The sequence below is a fragment of the Macrotis lagotis genome, chromosome 3, assembly GCF_037893015.1.
Source record: "Macrotis lagotis isolate mMagLag1 chromosome 3, bilby.v1.9.chrom.fasta, whole genome shotgun sequence".
In the NCBI taxonomy this organism is placed as follows: Eukaryota; Metazoa; Chordata; class Mammalia; order Peramelemorphia; family Peramelidae; genus Macrotis; species Macrotis lagotis.
Genome location: NC_133660.1, coordinates 251,802,429 through 251,808,428, shown reverse-complemented (window position 1 = coordinate 251,808,428; position 6,000 = coordinate 251,802,429). Strand labels below are relative to the sequence as shown.

The following is a 6,000-nucleotide window of genomic DNA, read 5'->3' as shown; positions in this document are numbered from 1 at the left end:
TTATCATGAGACTAACACTATGGAAAATGCTTTGTGATCCTCAATGTGATATCTTTTCACTACTGTTCTGTTCTAAGAATCACTGGGTCTAAACCTCTGCCCTCCTGTCATATGCTCCAAACAAATGGACTTTGCCATGAGCCCTGTACTTAGGGAGAATTAGCACTGGTCCATCTACTCACTTTAGAGTGGGCACCATTGATAGAAATATATAGAGGCAATGTGGCTTAGTAGATAGAGTGCCAGACTTGGAGTCAAAAATGAGTAAAAATCTTAGCTCTATCCCTTATGCCTGAATGACCTAGGGAAAATCAATTAACTTCATTAAACCCCAGTTTCCTCATCAGTAAAATGAAATGTTGGGTCAGACAATCTCCCAGAGTTTCTTTTAAGCTCTAAATTCTAAGAACTGGGCAGGATGCCAAGCCTATCCACCCAGGGAGAGAAAATGGGAAGGGAGTTTGAGAGATAAAAAAAATTAGGATTAAATCAAAGGATATTGTAACCCCTTTGTAACTCATTATCATGTCCATGTTTTTGCTTGTGTATGTTTTTTCATTTTACTTTCCTTTTTGAATTCTTAAGTAGAGAGTTAAGATTTGGATTTCTTTAGAAGCTAGGGATAAATTGATAATAATGAGAAAATGGATGAATAGGTGGATGGATGAATGAGTGATAAAAACATATCTTAAGCACTTACATGCAAAGTACTAAGCTGGGGTAAAAAATGAAAAGTAAAACAATATCTACTCTCAACACTCACATTTGAATGGAGGAGACAACACAGATGCAAGCTGGATAAAAAGATTCCATGGTCCTTAGGGCAAGGTGGCAAACAAATGGGAATGCATCTTCTTTAATGCCATTCTCAGTAAAAGAACAATATCAGTTGTTTTGTTTTGAATGGTTTGATAGTGCCAAGAACTTCAGTGGCGAGAAATTTCATTTCTGGGTCTTTGGTAGTCATGGCTATAGTGTAAGCAGATGCAATTGTCAAGTTACATCTCCTGGGATGATTACAGTCTTTCATTTTTACTGCACAGGCTCCCATTCAATCCCAGAAACATAAACTAAATGTCTGCCATGAATAAGGTCTCAGGAATGCCAAAACAAAATTTAAAAATTGTCCTGCTCTCAAGGAACTTGCATTCCCTTGGGGAAGGGCAGGACTATACCATCTGCCCAGATCATTAAATTAAAGACAAGTTGAGGAGGGAAAAAATACTGCCACCCAAGTAGAGATTTAAAGGGAGTGAAGGATTCCTAGAGACTGAGATGAAGAGGGATGCCTTCCAGCAAGGGTGAATGAAGCAGCTCCGTATTCTGCCCATCAATTATCATCATCATCCCATGTACCCCAAGCAAAAGCTCCATCCTTTCTTTGACCTTTTTCTCTCCAGAATGGCTGAAAAATGCCCTCCTTTTCCTCCTTAGCATTCATGGGAAACCATTGCTAATTCTGGGCTTCAGCTCTCTTGACATTTCTTACAGGTCTCTCTACTCTTTTGTATTCGTCCTTTGTTCTCTGTCTTTGCTTCCATGTCTTTTTTTAAAAATCTGAGTCATCGATGAGCTACCCAGACAGCTCTTCCTTTTCCTCTTCATCAGAATCATTTGTTTTTGTCATTAGAATTTCACAGGTTCACAAGGGACATCAGGGACCATTCAGGTCAACCATACCTTATGAAGAACCCCTTTTACAATTTACCTGACAAGTGGTTTTCTTCTCCAAGAAGAGGCCAAACATAGTACCCATATCTGTAATCCCTACAACTGGAGTTAGTTGAGACTACCAGATTGCTTGAGTTTGGGAGTTCTGAACAGGGATAAATCCAATGAGGTCTCATATCAATGCAGTTAGCCCCTTGGAGTGAGGCAGATGACAAGGTTGCCTAAGGAGAGACAAACAAAACCAGGTCAGAAATGGAGCAGATTAGAGCTCCCATGTCCATCAGCAATGAGGTCAGATCAGTTCAGCCACTGTTCTTCCAGACTAACAATATAGGAAGAAGGAAACAAAAGGGCCTTAAGAAGTAGGAACCCATTATCAACTGAGGCAGATCTCCAATCCTTTCAAATTATCAATCAATTAGTAAGTGTTTATTAAGGATCTATCATGTGTGAGGCACTTTGTTAAATGCTGGGGATCCAAGGACAAAAAAATGAAATAATTCCTGGCTTCAAGATGTTGATGTGCTCTTAATTCTCATTTGATATTAATTCAAGGTCCCTCACCATGCTGATTGCCTTTCTTTGACTACTCCTGAACTAATCAATGTCCTTCCTAAAATGTGATGCCCAAAACAATACTGCAAATGAGCTCTGACCGGGGTAGAATATAGTTGGGTTCACTTGCATATATCTACTTTCTAAATGCAAACTAAATTCAACTAAACTTTCTTGGCCGGCATCCTACCATTGACTCATTTTGACTTATATTAAGTCCAAGAAAGCACTTACCTCTTTTTTCAGCCAAACTGTTTTCTAATAAGGTCATCTCCATTTTCTATCTGTAAATTTGACTTTTTTGAACTCAAAGACTAAACAGAACACTGTTACCCATTCAATAAGTATATTTAATTGATTAGTTGAAGAGTGGTCAAAGGAGGGCAATCAGCATGGTGAGACAGAAAGGCTGCAGGAAGGGCTGCAGGAAGATCTATTAACAGTTTTAATAAGACTATGTAGTCAATATTAATACTACTACTATTAAATATATGTATATACAAAGTTGTTCTAATCATTCTAGAAAACAATTTACAATTATGCAAGAAAAGTTGCTATACTGCTGATACCATTTCCAGTACTGAAATCAAAGACAAAAACAATCAGTACAGAAAGAGTGGTGGCAAAGTGTTTGTCCATGAATTGGGGAATGTCAAAAAGAATCATGTTAATGTGAATGAGAAAACATGAAAAATTCAAAAGAAACATGTGAAGATTTGTATAAACTGCTGCAGAGTGAAATAAACAGCACCAGACAAACAAAATGACTACAGCAATCTAAATTTTTTTTTTAAAATGCTAATAGCCAAATTAAGATTAAGATTAATCACAGTGACCAACTTTGGTTTCAGAAAACAGTTGAAGAAATATACTTCCTTTCTCTTGGTAGAGGGACTGTCAAATGTGGTTGGGTTTTGGAGGGGGCAAATTTTACTTAACCTTTTTTTCTTTACTAAGAGAGGATTAGAATGAAGCAGGAAGTGATATTGGAAAATTACTTTGATATAAAAACTGAAGGATTGATAAATCTTGATCATAAATAAATGACAAAATAAAATCTAGGGAAGCTATAACTACACGATTCTGCTGATCTACCACTTTAGTAAGTCTGTTAATAAAGGAAATGAGATTAGTCAGGCACGATCTGTTCTTGATAAAGTCGTGCTGGCTTTTTATGATTACTGCTTCCTTTTCTGGGTATTCACTAATCATTCCTTTAATAATACATTATAGAATTTTGCCAAGAATTAATTTTGTCTGGCCCAAAGTTTTCAGACTCCATTTTTTCCCACTTTTGGGAAAACAAGGATATTTACCCCTTTTCTAGTCCTGAGGTTTCTCTCCTTGTTTTCTAGTTATATCTGCCCAAGTTTGGGGTTTTTTTCCCCAGTACCAAGGATGTGGTTCTTCTGGGTCAAGTAAATTGAATTCATGGAAGGCAACAAGGTTCTCTCTGATTACTTTCTCATCAACTTAGTATTAGCCATTTTTGTTCTTCCTTTTTTAGACTAAGATCATTGTTCTTAGCAGATAGAGTAGAAGTAAAACAAGTTCTACTAGAAATGAGCAGTTCTACTTTCTTGGTTATTCTTGAGAATATCATAACACAAAGGAATGAAGAAGATAGGAAAGGAAGGGATAGGAAAGGAAGGAAGGAAGAAATCCTGGGAGATAGATGTTATTATGATCCTCTTTTTATATTTGAGGAAACTGAGGCAAATGGATTAAGTGAATTGCCTTAGTCTCAGAGCTAGTAAGTGTCCAAGGTCAGATATGAATGAACTCAGATCTTTCTAACTTCTAGCCTAGTGCTGTAATTAATGTACCACCAACTGACTTTCCCAGTAGAACCTTAGGCCATGGAATTATGCCAATATATTTTTTTGAACTCTGAAATCAGCTCTCCCAAAAATCTAATATATAAGATAAATCTTTTCAATGATTATGACTTAAGACTATGGGTCCCAGATATATAGAAGAGTTTATGTAGAGATTTTGATAGAAACCTGTGAGAAACTAGAGATCATATGTCCATGAAATACACCCCTATCAGAACACTAGAATTCAAGATATTTGAATGTCTTAATTTTCTTTATGATTTGTTATAATGCTAAAAGAATTGCCTAAAGACAATTAAATGTCCTTAAAGTTAAACGTGTCATTGAGAGGAAAACTTTAACGGTGATATCAGAAATTGTACATGTTAATGTGCTTGCTGGAGGGAAGACAGAGAGTACCATGCTAGATATAAAACTTCAAAGGGTACTACTCAAGTAGTCAAAACATATGAGGAATTTAAAAAGAAATAAAGTTAGCAATTTGAGATCCGACTGATGACTATGAACAGAGAAGCTAGAAGTGTTTAGTACATAAACATAATCAATTCCATAAAAAGGGAGAACAGTCAATAAAGCTAAAAAAATTAGACTGACTGACCCACACTCATGTCATTTGACATGTGAGATTTTCTGAATATAATTGAAAAGATTTTAATTTTGCTTTTCTGTGAAGACTTTCAAATTCACCACAAACTTGACCAATCTTTAGAAGTCCATTTCCTTTTAATCATGGTATTATAAAATCTACCTTTAGTTGAAGTTGAGCCTACAGGTATAGCTTTTCCTTTTAAAGAAATGACATATTTCAATTAGCATTTTTGTATAACTTATGTAAATCAACAGATCAAATAGCATATTAACAATGAAATATGTTTGGAACTTTTTTTAAATCTAGGGTATCCATCCAAATATGTGTCTTTTATCTTTCCCTCTTTATCTTTCATGAACTGTAGGATGGCATGACTACAGTCTCCATGCAATCACCTGTTCCTTATTATTCAGAATCAGATCCAGAATGGCAGTTCCCTTAACTGCACCCTTCACATTTCAAAGAAAGATATTTTCATCAAGACAAGTCAAGATTTTATTAGCTGCTTTGCTTTTAGCAAGAGAATCCAGTAAATATCTGGCTCCTTGCAGTCCCTCATCACTACCAGTTTCCCAGTACCAGTTTCCCAAGCTGCTTCTGTAACTCATCATCTGATTCCTTTTTCTGTACAACTGGTCCGCTCACATAATGACACTGTTTCTTCTTCAACTGATTCACCAGAGTCCTCTCCACCAAGCTTCTATCCACCATTTTTTGAAGTTCCACATAGAAATATATGCTCTTAATTTATCTTCCTCATTTAAAATAATACTTTCCAGATCAGACTTCCTAAGACCATGCCTTTCCCTACTTTTCCTAAGAAGATCAATCCATTAAACTTTTGAATTCTATAACCTCACCTGATTATCTCCAACAAGTCAAGACCATGTTTCACATCCTGTTCACAGTTCACTCCACATATCTTGATATCTGCAAACATATCCCCAAATCTCCTCTCTTCTTTTGTTCTGGGAACAGTAATCAGCCAATTCTACTGTTCCTTCTGGGAAAAGCTTAACATTTTACAATGACTCTAATCACCCTCAATGTGGTTTTTCGAATCAAAGCTTTCTTCCTTGGACATCACTTCCCTCTAGGAAATAAATTAAATATAATGTCTTCCCTCTTTAGAATGTAAGCTCCTTGAGGGCAAGGTATGCCTCATTTTTGTATTTGTATTCTCCAGGATTTTACAGTATCTACCACATAAAAGATATTTAATAGATCTTCTTTCCTTCTCCAATGCTGCTTATGTAACCTATTCTTTTTTTTAGGTTTTTGTAAGGCAAATGGGGTTAAGTGGCTTTGCCCAAGGCCACACAGCTAGGTAATTATTAAGTGTCTGAG

At 36.1% G+C, this 6,000-nt stretch overlaps 1 long non-coding RNA gene across 1 annotated transcript in view; it reads right to left on the bottom strand.

The window, feature by feature from the left end:
- Positions 1 to 769: 769 nt before the first annotated feature.
- Positions 770 to 6,000, bottom strand: part of LOC141518413 (uncharacterized) — a 149,972-nt gene continuing 144,741 nt past the window's right edge. Inside the window, exon 9 of the long non-coding RNA XR_012477185.1 lies at positions 770 to 1,892. This is a non-coding gene — a long non-coding RNA (uncharacterized LOC141518413). The remainder of the gene's footprint in view (positions 1,893 to 6,000) is intronic.